This window comes from Ciconia boyciana, chromosome 5, assembly GCF_034638445.1.
Source record: "Ciconia boyciana chromosome 5, ASM3463844v1, whole genome shotgun sequence".
Classification (NCBI taxonomy): domain Eukaryota; kingdom Metazoa; phylum Chordata; class Aves; order Ciconiiformes; family Ciconiidae; genus Ciconia; species Ciconia boyciana.
Genome location: NC_132938.1, coordinates 60242145 through 60267242, shown reverse-complemented (window position 1 = coordinate 60267242; position 25098 = coordinate 60242145).

Genomic DNA, 25098 nt, shown 5'->3' with positions numbered 1-25098 from the left:
TTTCTCATAAAGTGCATCTTGCAGATACATCTTTTATAAATAGACTACTGGTCTTCCATAAATCAAACCGAACTGTAGCCTATACTAAGGAATTAAAAGGGTCATCTCTTCTGGGGTTGGTATTTGTTGAACAGTATTTGGGAAAAATGAACATTGATTTACAAAGTCCAACAGACACTGGTAGTAGTATTACTTTCTAACGATATTCACTGACTCCAATGTGTCAAACAAATGACTTCAGTTCTTTTATTACCAGCCTCAACACGTAAAAGCATCTTTTTCAAAATCAGAAAGCATTTTCAAAAGAGCCACTATCTAACAATCTCAGTTAACAGGGTGTTGAACAAACAAATATAGTACTTTTTATTTGCAGGTAGTTCAGATAAACGGGGTAAGCTCCATGCATGGGCATGCTAAGCCTAGTTTGATGCAACCAGTTTAAGATCAGACATACGGCAAAACTAGTTACCTGCTCTATTCCATGGCCCCATAGCTCACAGGATCACTTCATTTCCCATGAAAGGGCAGAACTGTTTCTGTAGGCTGAATCTTTGCCATACATTTTGTGACAGCTCATCTTGTGATCAAGAGTGAGTGATCATTTTGGTGATACCTGTGTTTTGATCATTTCAATAAGCCAGTATTAAAAGGTCCCCAAAGTCAAATTGCCACTGAGAAATTCTTTAATGATTTGTGAGAAAAAAACCACCTTTGATACTAGTCCAGTGTATATGGTAACAGGTGATGGAAATTAGCTGTGAAGGTTGGCTACAGCTAACAAAAGCTTTAAAATCAATAACCATAATGATGCATATTATGAAAAAGATGTACGCCCACTCCTACAGTCTTCATACAGACAAATTTTTAAATGAAACTTTGTAACAAATACGGGCCTAAAAGTAGAACTCCAGTGTACCTATATTCTCTCCCTCTTAATTGGGGTTTGGACAATGGTTTGGTGGAGAATGAGAGATCACAAGCTTCCTAGTCCCTCTGTTCTCATTAACCAAGTCCTCTGCACTCCTGAGGAAGCTAAGGGGCTCAAGCCTAAACATTTGACTCAACTTCCACCTAAAAGCCAATTTATTACCATTTAAGTTCTTCCTGCCTTCTTACACCCCACCCAAAGTGCTGTCAAGATGCAAGAGCTAAATCCCCGGCAATGAATCTGCTTCTTCCCCTGGAAGGAACCAGTATACTGCATGCCAGCATTAACAGACCATTGGGTAATTGAGATTTTTTAAAAAAGCATTTCATTGATAATAAATTACAAATCACCAATAAAAATTAAGATCAGCTATATGTGCCATGAAGGGATTATACCAAAGAAATGAATTAATTAACTTTACACAAACAATTCTTTGTACTTAGATATAAAGTATATGTTATCTTCCCTCAGTAAGAATACAGTGGACACTTTCAGATTGACTGATAAACTTTTAGAATGTAATTGCAGAAATCAGTTGCCTGATTGCAAACCAAGAGATCTACCATTTCTGTGATATCATAATCAAGAACCAAAAATCAAGTTATGTAAGCTTGAAGGGTGATGATTAACAGAAAGAAATAATTAAAACATTTTAGAATAGCAAATTAAAAGTTACTCGTGTCTTTCCTGCAGCCTGATTAATGTAAGTAGGCATATCATTCTGAAATTAACTCTGAATTCAATTAAGAGCTTTTTTCCCCTCCACCTTACTGCATTCAGAGCGTTACTGATATGTTTTCTGGCATTATCCAGAAATCCCAAGCCTTTAGGATGTGGCAAACAAAATTCTGAAAAAGAACCCTGAAGAAATAGGCAACAGAAGGCTCAAAAATTACATTTTTCAGAAGTTAATTTGCTCATACATTTTCAAAGCTACAGTATTTTTCTCTTCACATTCCAAATTATTTTATAGTGTCTCTCAGCTTTGTTAAACTTATCACATTTCACCCTTGAAGTGTCTCAGACCAGGGTGTTGAGTTTCCTCTAGGTATCAGCTGAAAAGGATATTATCATCTGTGCTGCAGGCACGTATAATCATTTTCATTTGTCAAACATTTCTCTGATAACTCTCCCTGAGAGTTATCAAACACAAGAGTAACTCAGCCTAGAATAATGTGGAACAACATCTGTGAATCTAACTTTGAAGGAAGAAATCATATTTGATAAAGAAATTAAGTTGCCTTAAAAACACAAGGAAACAATTTCAGGCTTATTATAGAGATTGACAGAGATCAATGAAGAAAGGCAAAAATATTTTTAAGGGTTCCAACCAAACAAATGAAGATATTAAGCTATCAAAGCCAGTAAATTAACACAGTCCTGCTAAAATCAGGTACAAAAAAATTCCATATAATTTCATTGTTCAGTCAGTTTCCTATGAAAAGTGGCTGAGGAAAGCAACAAAGATACTAATTCATTATCATATCTCTGGGTATGAATTTATTCAAGGACAGGCAGCCCTGAGCATCCTTCCCATTTACGGTGAAAAAAACCAACAGCAACAACAAAAAAAATCCACAAAATTGAAGATGAAAAGCAGAGAAGGCACACGTGCATTTGAGTTTTGTTACCTGGCCCATTTATTTGTTTTATCTATCTGGGAGGTCTTGTCTTTTAAAGATTTTAAGCTCTTCAGAGCGGAGGCCATCATTAGCTTCTATGTTTGCTCAGTGTCTAGCATAGGAGAGTAAGACTGGCTGACAGCTCTAGGCCACAAATACAATTAGGATTTAAATAAAGAGTCAATTTGGGTTTGTAACCAGGCTCATGTGAAAGGGCACTGCAGTAGTGATGCCTCTATAACAGACAGGGAAGCAAAGACAGAGTCTTTCATACTTTTAGAATAGCTTAGGAATGCTTTGCAACCGCAAAGAAAAAAAAATGCAACAGAAAAAGCCTTAAGACAGCTAAAACAAACAAACAAACAAACTTGAAGCTCTGTGAATGAATACAATTTTTTCACCTAGCTAGTTTCTTTGGTTCACAAGCACAGCTATATTCAGCATGGTCAGAAATCCATGAATCAGTTAAATAAAAAAGGTAGCACTGTTTTCTTGAGAGGAGCATCGGCGCTGTCTGAAAATTAAAAATCTTATACTTATGGAAAAAAACAACCCCAAACAACCAAAACTTCCAGGGCGTAGCCTCCTGTATCTCTATTAAAGCAGAATGAATATCTCAGTTTATGGCGTTCAGCCTTGCATCACATACGCCCTTTCTGAGACGCTCTGTGAATGCTACTTTGGGCCATTAGGTCATGTTTTCAAGGCTTCATGCTGTTGCTCCTTTTAGATGATGATAAAGGCTTTGTTCTACCAACATTTTAAGCACTGGATTTATCTTCCAAGAACTTTGAAGCACAAAGAGAAAGGCATGTAACTGTAATTTGTAAACCTCTCGACAGTAGAATATGTAACTGAGCACTTCCAACCAGGAGAAGTGGTCCCACACGCATTTAAGATGTCAGGCAAACCTTACTAAGTACCCAGCGATACTTGTATATTCTCTATTCCACTTGAAGCAAAACTGCAGACAATTTGTTTGTTCTCTGTAACAAATGCTACCACACAGCTGAAATATCAAAGTGCTCTTTGCATCCGAGGCATAGCTTCTTTGGACACCATGTTTCCCACTGAAACAAGTGGCCACATTTTTTTCTTAAATCGGAAAACAAGGGCCAGGAGTCCCACAGCGGGAAATGTGCCAGACAAATAAATTACACAGCAAATGCAAACAAGCTCTTCCCTGTCTACACCTAAAGGCTGGCTGTTGTCTATTAGTAGTTGTTTCAGGCAATCTCTGACTTGAAGAAGAGAAAAGGAACAGAAAAGAGGCAGGAGCAAGGGCTGATGCCCCAGAGATGAGCATGGCATTGTACCACTCATTGAATGAAAAATCCAGGCAATTTCTAAAATTAATTACTTTGATAACATGAAATTCCTTGTGAACTGAGAGGCACATCCTCAAAATGAGATCTGGCTCTGAAGTAGAGCATATGGGTACAACAGAATAGAATTTTGCCATGATAAGTTTGGACTTTGAAGATGAACCTTCAGCCAGAAAAAAACATTATTCCCTGCCTTATTCATGTTATCCTTCTTGTCCAGGAAAATAAGTCTGCCTTTAAGTAATATTGCACAATTCTGGCAAGTACTTCCTAAAAAAACAGATTTTCAGCTTTAAAGAGCTTCTGTTATTCTTCAGGGTGAACGTTTTTGAAACAACTTTTCCAAGGTTTCCTTAGTCTTAGTCTAAATAAGTCAAAAGCTAAAACTTTTAGCACAGGTGGCAAATCTGCAGCTCCTAAATCCAACTGCCTGCCTCCGGCATCTTCTCTTTCTTCCTTGACCATGGTGCAACCAGAAACAGAGGCTGCAGCTGGCTCCAGTGCAAAGGCATTGCCCAGCACCTGCCAGATCCGGGGCTGCTGGGCACCTCCAGAGGACCCCAGCCAGGCGATTTTTTTCTTTAAAATCAGATTCCCGAAGTGTTCAGTAAGGGGCTCCCTGGCTCTGAGCACTGTCATGGAAAAAAGAAAGCAGTTGTCACGCTCACAGACAACGAGCTCAGGTGGACAGCACAGCAGCATCCCAGCAGATACGCTTCAGAAAGGGAAGCAGGGCTCCATTTTCCCTCTCTCACCTCTCCCGTGGTTCAAGAGGCGCTCACATGGAAGCGCAGGAAGAAGGGCAGCCAGAGCAGAGCAAGAGAAGGAAGATGCCACCATGGTTTTGCTTCAAATATTTCAAAAACGACCTGAGAAAAGGGTCTCTGCTCGCACTGATATTTACAAATAAAGTTGTGCAGCCCTGCCTGGCGCACTAACCGTATTTTCCACACTGGCATATATTGCATTTGGAAAGTAATTGTTCTGGATATCTTTTTCCAAGAAAAGTATGCCAAAAATCTTAAACACATTCAATGTCATCTTACTGTGAACCAAGTTAATCCTGTGAAGTTATTGTTATTGTTTCAATTATATGAAACAAACTACTGTATGGGACTAAATTACCAAGAAAATCAATTACAATCTAATCAATACAATCAAATTTGTATTATAATTCATACTTTAAATCACAAAATGTTCTCACATGAGCTTCAGCTTATTTTCTAAAAAGAGTTGACATGGCATTTTGTCTTGTATTCAAAAGCTATCTTTTCCTATTAATTTGCTTTGAACAAACAAGCAAAAGACGACAAAAATCAAAAGGAAGTTCTTGTTCATGCTTCTCCCACATATCTTCAGCTGTGTGCGCAAGCAGTTAAAACATGCAAATGCAGTGTGGAGGAAATTCGACATCTCTATTATAGATGAAAGGTAAACAAAAAGCAGATGAAGGATTAGTGCAATTCCAAATTTAAGATATTGCTCTCAGTGACTTATAATAAAGTGGTGTTGCATACGGTGGCATGTTTTAGATGACATTTCAATTGTACAAGCAATTTGCATTCTATCTGACATTAAATAACGTTCTCATTATTATGAATTCTGGCAGCATCCCCGTCTCCACAGCATAAAGATATGAACTACGAGGCACATCTTAATGAAGGGAGTAAGTTTTCCTGTCAATCTGAAATGCGAGACAAGGCTGTACCTGGGCTAAACCTCCAGTAACATTATTGTGAGTTGCCCACTTCTGACATAGTACAAATCTTCAGCTAAAGCGTTCTTCTTATTAAATAAAGATCTATAACTGAACACATGTATCTGTAATATCACTACAATCCAAAGAAAATTAAAAGACAGATTATGTCCAGGATATTACATGCACCACCACAGAGCACTGCGAGAATCTGGTATGATCCTGTTGCTAAGATACCTGGCTAATGCCACGGAAACAAGCCCTTCGTACTAATCTAGCACAATCCATGCATGCTTCCACATATTTTGGCAGGGGAAAGTAGGAGTCCACTGACAATGGCTCGGGATATTGCTAGCCAGCGCTCCTGAATTTATACATTTTTTATCTCTCGCTGGTAAGCTTCAGCAATCTGAGTGAAATAAGAAATGTAACACTCTGTTAATGGCATTTGGTTGCTTTATGCCATTTAAAACAAGTAAGATTACTTTTTATCCTCCTACATAGTCAATAAAAGTTGCTTAAAAAGGTAATTATTTAAGTGCTTTTGGTTGCAAAATTGCGGTGCTCCCAAAAATGACTGCCCTTAATCTTTGTGATTTATACTGTAATATGCACATAAATGACTAACTGCATTTGCTGTCTCCATTGCTGTCTTCAAGGAGACTCTAATATAACAGTTTCCTTGGGTGCATACTGAATAAGCAATCAGAAGAATAAAGTGGAATTATTTTAACACAAATAACTCACAAGTCTGTACTATTTAAAACTGCTTTGCGGCTCTAAGCCTGCCAGGAGCTCTTTGCCCAATAGACTAAAAAACTGTGAGGAAAAAGGAGAGGGGGGGAAAAAAAAGGGGGGGGGGGGGGGAGATAAGACTAGTCATTCCATGATGTGTGTAAAAATCTTACATGAAAGAAAACTGCTTCATCAAACAGCCTGGCTAGGCTGCAAACTTATGGTCAAGCAATGTATGTGTTACACCTATCCTTTTTAAATACGAGACACATGTGTCTTCGCTGATGAAAAAGTACACTAATAAAATGTTCCTACTGAAAATCCAACAAGAATAAAAAAAAGAGAATGTAAACGCACTCCTCGTCTTTTTTGCAACATGATCTCTCCTAAGCATCAGTGACAGTAGCTCTGTTGAGCTCAAGTTATGATAACAATAACTTTTGCAGATGTTCATAGCTGTCAAGTATTATTCACTAAAACGTCAGAAGATGTGATAAAAAGTAAAAACAGAAGAATTCCTCTGTAGTAATCAGTTGAAGTCAAGAAGGCAGAGGTCACACATTAATCTCTAACTATAAAACAGCGAGCTGTAGAGGAATAATGGAAATATTATATTAAAACAAGCAAGCAATTGTGCATGCCTACATGTACATGAATAAGTGAAAGAAAGATGCTTATATTTCCACGCTACATTTGCTTCCAATTAATTCATATTACAGACCCAAGGCATTTTTTTCTAAAAGGAACTCATGCATCTCAGGTAGCAACACCTAGAAACTGTGTTATTTTTATTCACTTTTTAAAAAAATTAATTTTGGTTTGGTTTGGGTTTTTTTAATTGTTTTCCACTCCACGGACTCCCAAGGTCATTTTGCAAGCTGTCTCTGGCAAGGGACTTATGGATTCCCAGCATCATTTACAGGGTTATGACAACTGCATGCCATGCCATACTCTTTATTACTGTTGGAAGCAAACATTACTCTCATTGATATAGGCCATATAAGATGCAAAAAACAATGTATGGACAAATGTCCATTCCTTTATTTAGAATGCTTTATATCTTTTGAAGTCCTTTGGGACTTTGTTGTAGTAAAACTATTTCTGAATAACTACCTTAGGGCAGCATACAAGGGTAACTGTATTATAAAACAGGAGATTGTTCATGACAAAGAAGAAATAAATCAATAACAGGTGCAAGTATCTCAGAAACTGTTACTTCAACATAAATTGTCCCTGTAAGAAGGACAGAAAAATGTTTTTACAAACCTTTTACTTTTTTCAATTCTCACTGGAATCCAAGTCAGAAGAGAAAATGGCTGTTTGCTTAGAATAAAGTGTCTGAGCTATCTATGTGAACCTGACTGTAATGGCAAAGGATGGTGCGGATCAATATCCATCTTCTTCATTCCTGAAGTAATAACTTTCAATAGGAAAATCTATTTACTTTTACTTACCTTTATTTTATTTCATTTTGCTTTAAAGAAGTCCATTCCAGAGGGAGGGTTTAGATTGCAAACAGCAGTTAACAAACTGATGATTTAACTAAGGACTATAGGCCAGTAGGCATGCTACCATTCCCTGTAGCCATTGGTTAGGGTTAAGAAGAAACACATTTACTTGGAAAATTTATTTATTATATAAACAATGAGTATTACAAGCCATTTAACGCATACAACCACCGTACGTATAGCGCATATTGGAAAGGTCAATCAGAACCAAAGGGTAATTTGTCTAATCCTTATTGACAACATGCCCAGAACTGGCCAAGCCTCTCTCCTGCAGAAGCAAACGCTCCCAGGAACGACATGGCCCCAAAAGGCTCCCTTTCCAGCCCTGCGCCCATGGCAGTCTACCCGACCTCGGGCATTGACATAGCCTTTTCCTAGGAGCTGCTGGCCACCAAAGCCAGCTCGTGTTGTTATACAAGAGAAAGTCTGCCACATGCAACTGGCCAGAGTGAAATCATTTTTTCTCCCCTCAAAACGCAGGGGTGGATCCCACGGCTCCTCTGGACAAACTTCTCAGGTCCACACATTTTCAAAATACACAAGTGAAACAAATGAAACAGGAAGAGAGGGAGAGAAAGACAAAGCAAACCTGTGTATTTTCCACTTACATTAACTCACTTTCAGCAAATTTGCATTCTCAAGATAAATCATATGGCTGATATGAACTTTCATGTTATATTGTTCACATCAATCAAAACAGTATATTTATCTACTTTTCTCTCTACCTTCCAACTGACTGTCAGAAATAAACAAAAACTTTATAGCAGCACTTCCAGCATCACCTGATATTTTCTATCATTAGGGGGTTTTATTTTAATTATGCACTAAAACAGTGTATCAGATAGCACGGCACCTTTCTAGTAAATACTGTTTTCAAGCCTCATTATCTAGAGCACAGTGAAAGGCTTACTCATTTTAAATTCAGTTGAGAAGCTGAACCTCATTAGAAATTTAAAATATTTAAAAGTACATTTGTGTTTTCTGCAGTCACTGCTTTCCCTCCCTACCACTAAAATCACCTAAACCAAAATTAAATCAAGACTGCAATCTACCCCTTGCTTAATATTTACAAGCAACCATCTGTCTTTCCATAAGACAAATTTTTGTGGCTGTGGTAGCAACAGCATCCCCCACTATTCACAATATGTCAATATTGAAGTCCAAATAAAAGAGACTGCAAGAGAGACTAGAAAGACAACACTTTATTCACACTGCGAATTTTATTAATAATAATTGCTAATTAATCTTAACTGAAGAAGCAGTGCAAAACCCCATGCCTGAATTCCAGGTTCTTACATAAATCTCAGAGCACTCAGAGTGTGTACTTGTAACTAAGAAAGAGATCACCAGCATTAAAACCCTGCTTATATCAACTGCAGGATGGGAAATAAATTAGAGACTCTACTCTCTTTAGAATTTGAGGGGAAACATATACTAATATAGATGTAACCTGGTAAGACAATTAATTGCAAAGTAAAATTTGGAGAATACTAAGGATAAGCAAGATTTCATTGTCACTAATGTCTGCATATTTATGGGAAAGCAGATTGTGTGAGCGTGTGCGCAATTAATAAATGAACCCTTAATTGTACAAGGTTATACAAGTCAGGTCTTTGTTTTTACATCTTTATTTTCTCTGTTATCAGGATAACAGGAAAAAAAAAAGAAATACAACCACATGCAGAAGTATTACTGCATATGTCGCTGGAACACAGAAGACAACTATTGAAGCTAAACAGAAGCCCCAATAAATCTGCAGAAAAGCCATTGACAATTTTATAAAAAATAAAAAATAGTTTCAGTTGTTAAAAGGCACCCAGGGATTAGAAAAAATATTCAGGGTCTTAAAGATTTTAGAAGGTTGGTGGTTTTGGGTCTTGAAGACAATAATTTTTATTCATTGGTTTTTACCTGCAACAAATTTTGTCATGAAATTTCATCCACCATTTTATTTCTCTTAACACTAACCTGAAACTCAAAATAATTGGAACAAGGTAGAGGCATCAGGAATTAATTAAGGTTATTGCAGGAAAATCACAATATGTAATCAATGTTTCTGAGCTTAAGGAGCCCAGGTAAAGGATTAGTGCTGCTGTACAGAAGGAACTGTGTTACAGTAAAACACAGATGAAATACCTACTAGGGTAAGTAGTAAGTTAGAGGCTTTAGACATAATTATGCTATATATAATTTAAAGCTCAACTTCAAAGCAAGTAAGTGCTATTAATTATCCTCTACCCAACACAGCTCTTAAAATGTCAAATTAAAAAAGACTATTGGTAATTGTGTAAGTTATGGCAAACTAGCTCCCTCCAGCAGTGGCAGGAGACAGCAGGAAAAAGAAAGCAAGATATACCTTTCCTCTCTGATATTTACAGCTACTTGTTCTTCATGCAGATCAAGAAAGTAATAACATTTGCACTGAATTTCCTCAGCCCTCTTTCAGGGACTGATCCTGCAAGTAATCCCTCCCGTGAATAACAGCTGCTAGATCGGGCTTTTATTTGGGAATTCACCAAATGCTGCTGACCTGACTTTTCTCCACCACATCACATGCGGGACATTCGTACCTGCATGCACGGGAAGTAGAGCGGGCGCCAGAGGTGTCTGCAGCAGAAGGGGCAGGTGCAGGCAGGCAGCGTGGCCTCCTGCTCCCAACACGTGGCCGAACTGTACTCCCAGCTCCACCACCGATGCCGAGGTAAGGGATTTAATTCGCTCCTCTGCCTCAGTTTCTTAACTTCCTGACTCCGTTTCTCCTTCTGCAGGCAGGCAGAGCAGGAGGCACAGTGGGAAAAGCACTCTTTGGGTTCACCACACACCTCCCTCTCCCCGCGGTTCAGAAGCTTTACTGCTGTCTTTTTGCGAGTGAGAGCTTGGCCAGATCTCAGTGCCCCGTGTAAAGGGCTAAATATTATAGGCAAATATAAACACATAGGTTAACATGCACAGGAAGATTTACTTCTATAAGCATTTACCTAAACCGGAAGTACTTGCATATAATTACATTTCAAAGGACAGAGGAAAAGAAAAAAGAAAGCTTGAAATTGTGTGTTTAACCTGTGCAATTTTTTCCCTCCGAGGCCTGTGTTCAAATTTGGATTGCATGAAAAGTGAAAAGGTTTAGAGGAGCTCTCAAGCCTTGACTGTACACATATTTATGCATATAAAACCAGCATCAAGTTTGTAACCTCAAGTTGTGGGGAAAACATTGTCATGACAGAGGAAATAATGTGCTGGGCAGGGAAGGTTGTGCAATACCTGCCTGAAATACGCACTATATTCATCCTGGCTCTTAGCCATTGCTCACTCATAACCTCTGTAATTCACCAAATTATATATTAAAAGCACATAATGAATGTTGAGTTATTTTGAGTTGAGTTGCAGAGTTAATAGACAGTTGTCATCATGCCAGATTACTGGTATGGAGTAATTATATTAAAGAGCTAGCATATCCTTATCCAAGAATGAATCTTTTAAGACAAGGTTTCTGAGTAAAGCTGAGATGTACAGTAACTTGCAGATATCCTCCCAATTCAGATCAATTGGGTCTTTCATGCATTAATATACCAGGACGCACTTCTTCAAGAATACTGTCCTGGGAAATAAGATCATTTGATGTAACTTTTGTTTGATTTCAGGGGGAGCCCGGTACCTAAAGATCTTTAAGAATCTGGCCCTTAGGCACTTTTGAAATTGAGAATTAGACGTTCCAATGTTGGATTAATGCCTAAATACCTTTAAAAGTGTGGGCTTTGGAAAATCCCTTTGGGTGCCTATCAGCACCTGTAGGCATCTGGATATCTTTAAAAATGGCCCCAAATACCGTTTTAATAGCTCGTCTGATGCAAGAGGGGCTGACACCCCTTTTCTTTCTTCCATATTCCCACAGGTGACTTCTTTCCACCTCAATGGCTGCTGCAGGTGTTTGGACTGAGCACAGTGATAAACCCTCTCCCACAGACAGTTGAATGGGAAGCTGCCTCCAAGGTGTGAGGAAAGGGCGAAGCAGTGATTCTCAAACGTTACAGGCTGCGCAGCCAAATGGGCGCAGGGCAGTGCACAGGTTACTAGTCCCTGGCCTTTAATAACGGCAGGCAAGGTAGAAGGAGAGGGAGGAAATGTCTCTCAAAATCATAGCTCTTCCCCAGGCTTCACTTTGCCATGGCACAGCTCCAGTTTTTGACCTTACAAGTAAAGGTGCCTGTAGAGCACAGCTCCACCAAAATGCAGTGTTCGAGCATTACCCACACCCAGCATGGCTACACTGCAGTCTTTGCTTAGAGGGAGCATCTTACCTAAGCAATCACGAATCCTCACTTGCAATTACAAGCCTTTTTAAGGGAAAACCAGGGATGCGAAGGTCACGCAGTCAGTGAAGTCAGAAGCAGTCAGGGAATGGCACGTAAACAGCTTCTCAGCACCCTCATAATTCAGTTAATCTCTACCTGCAAGAGCTCCTGCAAACAAAATCCAAGCAGCAGCTTCTGAGGATCAAGAAGACCATGTGCATATGTATAAAGGGTTGCAAGATCCAGCCCTGTAAACAGCGCAGTCCACCACATTTCTTGTGTGGTTGCCATTTGTGTCATACTTCGTAGCTATGACAGAGTCAGAGTCAGGATTGTCACGTGCAGCTCAGTCACCTCTGACTGAAGCTTTGTCCAGCCCTAAAAGTCAATATTCATTATCAGTTTCCACTGCTTTAACTTTGATAAATGTTTCTGATGTAGATGTTGACAGCTAGCAAAGAAAACACATGTGAGGATTTGAGGATTTTAATACCTGACCAGCTCATAGAAATTGCCAAATGACCACAACCGTCCCCTGATCCCAGACCTAGCACACCTTATTGCACATGAAAACAGAGGCTGGACGTATTTGCTCATTAGTCTGGTTTAGGTGCATTTTCAAAATCTCTACTTCCAATGCGAATCTCTTAGACTTCCTCATGCTGCTTTCTGCATTTGTAACTCTTTAGCATTACTTCTGCTGAATATTTTGGAAGAATGAGTTGAGCAAGTGATGAAGAGAAAGTGAATGGTACAAGGGCTGTTACATTACCCTGCCCTTCTCACATAAAGGAGCTCTGAACATGTTGTCAGACACAGCACTTTATTCGAAGGGGTTTCACACATGCATTTTTAATCAGGATTATATTTCACACACATCTATCATCACTCGCAAGTGCAGCAGGCTAGTCCTCCTTGAAAACATATCAGCTCTCTGTGTTTGCCATCAACTATTTTTTTCTTTGTATAAATCTACTGTTTGGTGACCCACTAGACCATATTTGATGTATTAGAAAAAAAAAACCTGCTTAGGATCAACATTGAAAATGGCTGTACAACTCCCTTAATACAGCACATTTTCTGAGATCATCTTTATTGTTGCACAAATAGTCTTAGTAACTGACCTTATATTATTGATTAAAATAAAAATATGATGGGTTATCCTACGTGCAATCATGTCAGAACTAGTTTGTAAGCTATATGGTTTTACTGAGCCTACCAATTTTGTACTGTACCTTTCTTATTCACTCCCATGACTATTCCCTACGTGGAACAGACAAGAGGCAAAACGCTTGCTCTCTGGTACTAGGAAACACAGAAAGAATCCCCGGTTACCTGATGCCAATGAACCTGAAGCCAGTGGGGAGCAAATATACAAACATATGCAAATGCTTAAATCCTTCCTGCTCTGTTTGAGATGGAGAGAATTTACCTGAATCCTTTAAGCAGAGATGCTTGCCCATGACAGAAATCTTTAAATTTCAAATAAATGAACCAGGACCTGAAGACTAGAAAATTACTGTAATATTTACATTTGGCATTTTCCAGAGTTAGTTCCTTGTACAAAAATTCTGCCATTCTTTGGTAATAGCCCAAAACAATAAACACTGACTACTGAGATCAGCAGCACGCTTAAACTTCTTCTGTAGACTAATGTACTTATTTCTATTTTAAAGTATTCATGACTAATCCCTGTTATGAAAATTGTAAAAATTACAGGCAAAGCTGACAATACAAAATTAAAAAAAAAAAAAAAAGCTACTGCAGTCACTCTCACTTATTGTCCACTCAGTGGGGGGAAAAGGTTAAAACAATAATCTCAAATTCCTCATGAAAAAGGAATACAGTAAGCATAAAATTGATGGAGTTCTACAGAAATTAAGTGGGATTTTGCAGAAATTAGTCCCAAAAAAGTAACATTTACTGGGTAATCATATACTTTCTATAGGCTCCCCACCTCCTCACAACTACCATATGGCATGCAGCAAGGATATAATTTTTTTTCTTAAAAGATGATCCCAAACTCCCATAGAGTATAATAACTTTTCAAAGAAATCTCTTCTGGGAAGAATACCATTTGTTTTATCATATGAAGTGAACCTATAAAGACTTTTAACATTTCTGTTGACACTTTTTATTTTTCTTTCTTTATGCTAGCATTTCTCCTTTCACCAATATAGCCTTTTTAGCGAAAGAGGCTTTTTAATTTCTTGAATAGTTTTCTTTTTTCATTTGCTTTCATTTTTATTGCAAAACCACAGTAACATCCTGTAAAAGATGCTTTAAACATTAAAATGCTGCACTACTAGGGTCTGGCATACTTCAGATTAATAAAACTTGTAACTTAAAATAGATGCAACCTAGAGAGGATGTCATGGAAGAGTTTCAACAAAAACATCACTTCACCATGTAAAAATGTGCTGCAGCAAAGCTCTTTTAAAAAAACTCCCTCGGCTGGGAACTACTGTATATCGACATATGTCCTGAAAAATACATACCAACACCAATTGCACAGGGGCTTTGTTCACATGAAGTAACTATATCTATATGTTGTCAAGCAACTGGTCATAAAAGCACTGAATAAAAAGGCATTTGAAATATGAGATGACTGAAAATACCACAGCTGATTTTTTTATATTCTCTGACGGTTAAGAACAAAAAGACTTTCAGACAAAGAATTTAGACTCTATACCATGGTGTTTGACTTTCAAAATGTAATGTAAAATATTGCCAAATGTCTGACAGAACAAAAAATGTACTGTAAAATAAATGCTTTTTAACAGTGCAAAGATAGCACTTTTAGAGTGAACCTCTTGTTCCGGTGGAGTCATAGGATTTTTAATTACACTATATCTTATCATCAACTTAATCACAACATCCTTATGAAATTCTCTGGAATCACATACCGCTAGCAGGGAAAAGCAGTAATAATATTTTTCCAGTGTTATTTCTGTTTCTAACAGACAAATAAGTAGCTTCAAAATGGCAGGGTTTTACATGTATTGAATACTATATAAAGACAGGTCTCTCCGAGTACTTGCGCTTCTAACACCTAGATGAAAATCTCTCCAGAGCTTCCCTGAATTCTGCTATTATAGTTAGCATCATTACTCACAAGTCCCTCTCCAAATCTTCCTCTTCAATAATTTAAAACTCCATTTAGACAACTCTGGTCTGGACTTTCCTTCTAGGAGGTCAAAGCCTAGGAAGAAAAGGTTCTCACTCTTTCTCTGTATTCTTTCAACAACAGTAACTTACAGTTATTAAGGCAGACACCTAAATCCTCTCCCATCCTCTGCAAGGGAGAGGGTGATGGTCAGGGTGGGAGCCCTGCAGCTCCCTGGGTATGGGAGGCCCCCAGAGGAGGGCTGTCAGCCTGTGCCTTGCACCAGCTTGGCCAGGATATGTCTTGTGGTTGCGAGCAACAGCTCAGGCAAGGACAGAGTGGGATGGGAGGGTGTGGAAGGAGATGGGAGGAAAGAGCCTGTGCTTTTGTTTCAGAAACGGTGGTGGGAGGGAGACTGGGAAAATTTACAATACTTACCCGGGTACTTTAGCCCTGGAAAGAAATTACCTGTGAAGATCTTCAGTGCTCAGCAACACAATTCCTAATGGGTTTCAGATTTAAGGCAAAGGGAATAAATTTAGCTGGCAGCTCTGCCCAGGAAAATTATGGCCAAAAGGAAACGTGAAGCAGAATATTCTTTCATCAGAAATGCAACTTCTTTCCAAGCTTTCATGGTCTTTTCCACTGGCCTTATCAAAAAGGAACTCAAAGTATTTTAAGGGCAGGGGAGGGAGGAGGAATAGTTTTGCTCTGGTTGTACCACTCTTACTTCTTCAGAGACCAGGCAAAGGACATCGCAGCATTTAGCACAGGCTGTATGTAGAACTGCATCCTGCCACCCGAAATCCTGGCTCAGGCTTTTAAAGTTGTAGAAGATTTGCTGTTTCAAGCTCTCCTTAGTATCACTCTCCTCACTCTGCAGTAACTGTACTGAAAGTTGACTGGCTAGCAGCACTGGAGTGGATAATGAACACTTTTTTTAAATTATTTTTTTTTTAGTTAAATAAAAACAAAACCAGATCTTACCTAACTCTTTCCAAATCCACTCAAAGATTTTTTTTTAGGGGTATGAAGTCAAGAGAAGAATGTAAGATCTATTGATAAGACAGACAACATTAGGTCAAAAACTTACTGCTACCAGCAGTGACAGATGTGCAAAATACAGAAGGAGCTTAATACAAGCCTACTGTTTAAAAAGCAATATTGTTAAACAATAGTAAGGAATTGTCATATTTCACATGGAGTTGATGTGTCCTGGGTACGGGAAGCTGAATAGTAAGGAAAGCTTAAAAGATACTGGAAGATAGTAAGCAGGAAGGAGATTGTTCAACACCATTACAAAATAATAATGAAATATGACATAGAAGTCCTCCTCCTTGAGGAGGAAGCACCTATTCCAGCAAGAACTTGGTGCTATTCAAAGAGAGCAGGGAAAAGGGGCACTCAGCAGGGGCAGGAAGAGTCCCTACATGTCAGGAGCAGCAAAGTGAGTAAAATAGGAATAACTGAAAGGAAACTGCACCAACAGACAACCTGGATGGGTGAAGTGAAGACTGCAAGGGAGATCCACCATCAACGTAAATGGTGGTCACTTCATGCGGCATGCAATAGTTTGGAGCAAACCAACTCACTTGGTTTTCTTCAGTCTCTCCACTGGGAAGTGGATATGGCTTAGGAAAGGCTTCTTTACAAGATGTGGTCTGGTTTGATTTGAGCTGCCACTCGTGATCAGAATTACCAAGGAAACATAAGAAACACATTAGGCTGGCTCGTGACAACTAAGCAATGGACAAAAGATTGGGATGTAGCGGTTACCATCTTTCTTCACCCCCTCCCCTCCCACCCAGATTCCTTTTGAACCCCATCTCTCACAGCCTTTGGAGTTTAAACTAATGATGAAGTGGTTTGTCAGTACAGAAACTACCAAGTCAAAATGTCTGTTGAGACTGGAAGAAAACTTTATCCTGCCGAGGAAAATGAAAATTCTGTTATGGATAAAGTGTGGAGCCAGGTTTTCCCCTCTGTTTTCCTAGGAAGCACGTGAGTCTGTCTGAGATTTTTCTTTTTTTTTCCTCTAAACTTCATCTCAAGTGCTCTCCTTTTGTACAAGACTGTCCCTTGTATTTGAGAAGGGATGTTCTCAAAGAAAAAAAAGAGGTGAAAATATCCATCAGTCCTGGATGTACTGAACTAATTAAAGGGGGAAAAAAAAGACAGAATTCCTGCAGCTTTTTTTTTTTTTTGCTGCACAATCAGTCCAGAACCATATCTACTCAGAGCAGAGCATTTAAAAGAACAAGAGTGTTTCAGGAAACACATTAACGGCCTTTATTTCAACGCCTTGATTTTTCAGCCAGACTAGTGTCTCGAGAAGAACAGCACAGCTTGTTAAAAATGTTGCATTTTTTCATCACTGTTGAACTAACACTCCTGAGAGAGACCGTGAGATCTGTGCCTGGAGCTGTTAGTTCTCCAGTGGTGAGCTCTTTCTTGGTAGCCAAAAAACACAGATGATGAGCACCAGGTGTGAAAACTACTATGGTTTCCTGATGGAGTTATTTTTTTATTACCTTAGCCTGTATCTCCACTGATAATGATACATTGGAACCGAGAGATAACAAGACAAAAGGAAACAAGAAGAGACAGGTATACTGTTGTAAATATTTTTAGGCCAAGAAAATCCAAAATGCATGACTAAACCTAAAACTAAACCTGTATCTAAAATCCTGAACGAGACACATTAAGATTTTAAAAACTCAGCACTTACCAGGTCTCAGTGAGGAAATGGAAACCTGAGATGTGCAGCATTTTGGAAAATAAGAATGTTATGATGTGATTAAAAACTGTATTACACACGTGAAGGAGCAAGTTAAGGTTCCTAGGCATAGTCATTATTGCAGTACTGAAGTGATTCAGTCTATGATCCTACCATACTTTTGTTACAGAATTTCTATGATATTTTTTGAGGGGAAAAAAGGAATAGGTAAATATAACTCCTCTATATTCAACTAGTTGTCATACAGAGGTATAACACTGCACATTATCTGCTGCTAACAAGATATTACCCTGTTCCATTCACATCTGTATTATATGAAGCTCCACCTCTGCTGGAACCACAAAACCACCTCTGAGCTCTTCTCTGTCTCGCAGACAGATGGACACAGACACACACGCCTGGTACAAAGACCTTGGCACATTCCCAGATAGCCTAAATCTACTAGCCTAGTGCTACTTTAAAAATCAGTCAAATATTTTTTACCACTAGGAAAGAAAATTAACTTAAAATATTACTTTGAAAACTCTTTATAAGAAAAAATAAATCATTCTCATTGAGGAAATAGTATCTCCAGGTATCACACAAATTTCAGAGAAAAGAAAAATATGCTGTTGAAATTGATCTTTACAATGGAAACTACTGTATTAACATTTGAAATGAAATCCCAACTTTGTTGAAGCTTACAGGGGTTTTGTCATTGATTTCAGCAAAATATAGGATTCATCCTGTGTACAGCTTTGTTCTGCACTTAGAAGAATAGTGAAATATGATCACATAATATGAATGATTAATTACAGTCAACACAGTATCAGGATGCACACCTATATGCATATTCCTTATGGACACATCTCAACAGTTTTGGAGGATGGGTTCTGAGAAGAAATGTCAAGACAGCAAATGACTACGAGAACACTTCTGAATTTCCATTGTAAAAACGGGGCTAGTTTCTTTCATTAGAACAGATTATAAGATTTTCTGATACCAATTTAATCAGGAATACAAGAAGAATAATTATAGCGCAGCTCATCAGAATCATACCTTGCTGTTCTCACTCACAATAAAGAGTATATAGTATTCTAGCTCAGTGTACTAGTTACTCCTAAAAGCAGGCTTCACTCACACTTGAATTTACTTCTGAACGTCCACATGTTTCTTTGCTTTGACTTTGAGTCTCCCACCAGCTCAGAGTAAATAGCTCTCATGGAGAGACCAGGGAAGATGGAACAAGTATGTGGAAGAGAAATCCATTAGGAAGCATTAGATAGACTATCTGTAACAAGCTCTGGATATCTCCTAAAGTGATCACAGGCCAAGATGACATTAGAGCAAAGTGTCTATAGACACTAGTTCTGTTCTTGCTCTTTCCTTGGCATACACATAGGGCCATCATCAGAGACAGACTGTGTGGGGGGGTAAATATTCTTGTTCCTGAGGCAGTATGGTCATTCTTGTTACCCGCTGCTACTGGTCCAGGCTGTTTTGCTGAGGAGTTGGACCCACATCATCAATATGATTATTACAGTCTCTAATTGAGGTTGCTTATTACCAACTCTGTCTCTTCACTGGTCTGAACAATATTCTTTTACACCAGCACTCAAAATGTAACTGTCTGCTCCCAACCATCTCAAGATCCCAACTGAAAAAAATTAAATGACTGCTTATAACAATAATTTACTAATTTTAAGAGCGGAAAAGGCCATAGATCTAAAAGCCATTAGTTTTCACTTCATATTTAATATGTACAGCTTTATATATATATATGTATATATTTGGATTTTTGCATCTGGATCTTAGCTTTTGTCTGAGGAAGGAGAGAAATGAAAAAGAGCAAAGTTTTAGAAAGACTAGGAGGTGCCCCATTGCAATGAACATGCATCTATTTTGCAAAAGCTACCAAATTCAGGAAAGCTTTTTTAAGCAGATGGCCTTCGTTATTCTGAAAATTTCTGTCTCACCATTGTAATGCAAAAAGATTTTAAAAATCCAGTATATCTGAAGATCCATTGAGCTGCAATGAGCATAATGATTTAATAGTTGATAGTTTTAAAAATTCTTCCAGAGGATTAATGGAGAACATAAAGCATTCTAATAGCGCCCTGGATAGGAAGCAACCTCCAATGGTCATACAAGAAGATTTGAATTCAGAAGGCAACACCATGTAGACCCCCTCCTTACTTCAGGATAGCGCTACTTACACTGCATCTTCTGATGTTCAGAAAACTGCTCTCAAGGCATCTTCTGTTGCTCGTACCGTTCTACCTCCTGGTAAGTTAAGTGAGGTGCAATATACCATGTTCATTGCCAAAACAACAGTAATAAAACTAACCTAATCATGAAAATAATACAGTAAATCAACTGTTGGTGCATAAGGAAGAGCAGGCCAAGTTGATTTGTGTCAGATTTTTACAGTATGGCTAACAGAATTTTTACTCTGTAGTAACCCTCTTCTTACCCCATAAAGGCACTTTTCTCTAAAAATAATTCATAACTTTAATAAGGGAAAAATATTATACAACTCACCTCTGGGATCAATTATCTTCCCTTCAATTCCTTTGCTGCCTCATACCTATACTCCAAATCCCTAACCACGTATTTTTGGCGTGCTTTTTATTTAAAAGAAGTACCACGTTTCTAATCCAGACACTAAAATTTGTATGGTTTACTTAGACATTTAAGTAACAAATTTCAAAGTTTGGGCCAAAAAAAGAAATAGAAGAGGAGTAAGATCCATTTGCCTCAAGAATGGAAACGCACAGCCTGTCAATACTACTACCACTCGAAATATACACCTTGCTGAGTCGCACTTTCCCACTTCATAGCAGTAACAATTGACCTCAAAGGAACCACTTGATTTACATTAGGGATTTTGGGCTTTAAGACTTGCTTCTGTTAGCTGTATGAAGATGATGTATAAACTGACATTCCATTCCTTTTGCCAAGTGCTACTATTTGTTAATCGCCGAATAGATCCTTTAAATTCATTGCTGATAAGTTTTCCAGTTAGGGAAAAACCAACCAACCAAACAAACAAACAAAAATAAAACCACCAACCAAACATTCCCCAGTTCCTAGTGTTCTACCTCAGATCTTTGTCTTGGATCTATACCTTACCTAACTATGTCTCTTCCCAGTTACTGTTATATAATATACAGAAGAAAGGACATGGGAGAACAGAATTTTGTATTTCTGAACCAAAGTACCCCAAATTTACAAAAGAAATGTCTGAGTGTCCCACAGGCCTTGTGCACTGAATGACTGGGAATCATCAAGACTGCCATCTGCAGCTCTGAAATATTTTTATCAACTTTATGTTTGAGTTCCCCATGCTTTAGTTTTATAGCGATACAAACATGCAAGGTTCTTGAATGCCAGCTATGAAGAATTTGTTCCACAACATAGGCTCTGACAAGACCATCATACAGTGTCTCTGACACCGACTGCCACAAGACCAAACACAAGCACTGAGTTATTCTTCCTCTGCTTTACTCTTCCAAATTCAAGCAATCCACAGCCTGTTGCTCTTCAAGTCCAAGGATAAATTGTTGCTCCATCACTTCATCTGAGTCTCTCTCCCATTTGAATTCATAAAATAGGTAGCAACAGTCACCCAACATTATTGTGTACTTAGTTTGTAGGAAACTTCTCCCTCTAGATGTGTTTCTTCCTCACAATGTGCCAATAAACAAATATTCCGATAAGAAACATGAGTGGTTTCTACACTGATTGTGTCTTGGTACCTTCTCCAGTAGAGAACCAAGTTCTCTCTGCCTGCACAGGGACAGCTGTGTTTCTGTCATCATCCTGAGTGAGGCTCAGTTTTTAGCCACTTAAAAAAAAAATGCACAAGGTTTTGTTTTGTTGAGTTTTTTATTAAACTAAGCTTCAAGAAGTTTTCACTTTGTTGCTAACAAATGCCTACTTTAATCAAGCCCCAGACAAAGCAGCCAGCAAATGCATTTATTATTAAAACAAACTTCTTTAAAAATTCAAATCTTGGCTTATTAAAAAATATAATAAAGACTTTTATGTAGTTTAGTATGCAAGAGTTAGATTGCTTGACCTCTCTTTTAATGACTTAATTAGCTGTACTAAAGCCCAGCTGGGCCTCTGCTGACAACATAGCTAGATATTTCAATCAGGCAGTGTTATGGAGAATAAGTAATAAATGCTACCTTGTCGCCATACAGTCCCAAACCAGAGTGCATGCTGGTAATGCTAAATTTGATCAGTATGCCTCATATTTCAATTAGTCGTGGTCTGAATCACTAAAACTGTGTAATGTGTATGAATTCCTGATATCAGATACAGAGCTACAGGCTCCCACAGTTAGAACCCATTGAGTTTGCTTTTATTAGCAGCCAATTAATGGCCAAAATCTGCATTGCTTTTAAAATTTATAACCTCTATTCCAGCTGCATCCGTGGCTCCTAGTATACTGTATACAATCAGATCCATATCACTGTCGCAAGTCAAACAGCTGCAAACTGTATTCTGTCTGCAGAACTGAAAAATCCTTCTATACAGAAGCTTTTTTTTTAACCTCTTAGAAGTTCTTTTCAAAGCCCAGCAGCACTAGTCACTTTGCGACAATGAGCGATTTAATACAGAAAGAAAGAAATCTACACCAAGGTAACCTCTTGGGATGTGCTAGGTTTTCAAACGAATGAAACCCTATCACTTTGGCACAGCACAAGGCCAAGCAAAGCCACTTCTCCTGACCAAGGCTAAGAAAATATAAACATATAAAACCCGACCCTCATTGAAAATTAACCCATTGAAGTCTAGGGAGTCATTAAAAGATCCTGCCAATGCAGAGATTAATATTTTAAACTAACTTTCACAAATTAGTAACACTGGAAATTGTAATATGGAGTCTAGTGATCCTTAAGAGATTACTGCAGAGAAAGAGGCTCATGCCTGCTTCCCCCAAAATGGTTTAATGAATACTTGAAGATTTCTAGACATTATTTTTAGGAACAAGTCTCTATTTCTGTTACATGATATGGCAGGAAATTTTGATGTGATCCGATTCAGACATAAAGCATAGTAGCTTTATGTACTGGTAATGTCATGTCATAAAGCTGTATGATAAAGTCATATTTGACATCTGAAATTATGCTATTATTTTTGAAAAGTAATTTACCATATGTAAAAATGTGCAGGCCTAGAACATTTCTGGACATCTGATCTTCCAGTGTTATCCGAGACAAACACTGAATGTTTCTGTTCTTTCCCCTAAGCCACTGGCCAAAAAAACAGGGAGAAGAGAAGGAAAACAACAAAAAAATAAAAAAATAAAAAGGCTGTATTATTTAAAATTCAGTGAGATGATAGTGAACAACAGACAAAAAGTATTCACCTGGTGAAGTTCCTCACTTTTATACATGGGAGTGTGAAAAAGCACTTCTCCAACAGTAATACATCGCAATAAAAATGTTGTGCTTGGATAATACAAACTGCTGCCATGGCTATTTAAAAGACAATAAAATCCAATTTTACAAAATTCAACCACTATTAACCAGCATTCTTTCTAACTGCTTAAATACTGCAGTAAGACTCCTAATGCCACTGTGAAATCATAAGCTAGTACTTCAAAGGTGTTCTATCTGTTACAAATTTAATCTTCACTGGTATGTCACAACTCATTTCATCCCAGAATCTTTGAGATGCAGCATAGCGGCGTTTTTGTTGTCCTAGGCAACCTGAACCAAACTGTTAAATACCTGTCTGATGCCCCCAAAACGATCACAATAATATTGCTTACAGGATTTACAATAATGGCTGTCTTCAAAAATTGCAATTATTCTGCTCCACTTAGTTAAGAAAAGAATCAACTTGTTTGATTCTTACTGATGCGGATGAAATACGTTGGAAATGTTTTATGCTTTTAATGGGATTAAAAAAACATTTCTGATGGAATACAGTAATGACACAGTAGGATATTTATTCTGTAGCTCACGGCTCCTGCTGAAGCTAGGAGAGATGGGCAAAATGTATGCAATAATCAAAGACATCATATAGGTGTAAAACTGGTGCAAAAAGGGCAAGAGTCACACCTGGGCATAACACTGGATCATTCTCCCTACATTACATATATTATTACACATAAGCACATGTGTGAGGTACATTCCTAGACAGGCATCTTTTTTTTTTTCCCCTGAGAATGTGTAACTCGTATTTTAGGATTATTCATTTGAAATTATAGTAGCAAAACAGACTAATAAAAACATGCAAATAAATTAAATGTGGATTTCATGTTATTGGCTTAATTATCTCCCCCATATGCTCATATTACAGCTCTCTGAAAACCTGGACAAAATAGGTTGTCAGAAGACTTGAAAGAAGCTGTTTTACTTAAAATATGAGACAGTACACAGACACTTCCCAAAATATGCGGATCCTCTTCGCTGTGTGTACACACACACAAGGAAGGACCTCCCTGAGAGAGATGGATTTTACTTAGAAATGAGCTGTTTAATTCAAGCCTCAAAGATAGGTGCTGCTTTCTGAAATGGAAATGGATAATTCTAAAAAAAAAAAAAAAACACACCAAACAAACAAACCAAACCCAAAACCAAAAAAACAACCAACCAACCAAAAACACCAAACAAAAAAACCCCACACATGGAAGCACAGGACTCTACCAAGTTTAGGTAGGATAAATATATGTGTTTGAGACTACTTAGCTGTAACCAACAGGGATCCCTTTGACTTTCGAATTTTTACACATATTTCAGATAAAATCAGGGAGGAAAAAAATCCAGCACTCAAGAACATCAAGTGGATTTGTGACTCTCTCTGGAGGACTCTGGGCCCTTACAAACATATGAATGGATTATGCTGATTTTATACATATTTAATCATCATAATCCATATGTTTTGATATATTTAGATTATAATCTGCAACCCATATTACAAATGGAAAGAATCTTATCCACATTATAACACCTCTATGTTATACACAACAAAATATTTCATTTAGTAAATAAGTTAATTTAATAAAATTATGGTGAAAAAATTTTACTTAACATTTTACAATTACTTTGCTGTTTCAGAATTCCAGAGACAGAATGAACAAAAAATTAGACTGAAAATTACTTTTATGTTTATATATTGATGAAAGTAAAATAACATTGCTGATTTGCTTAC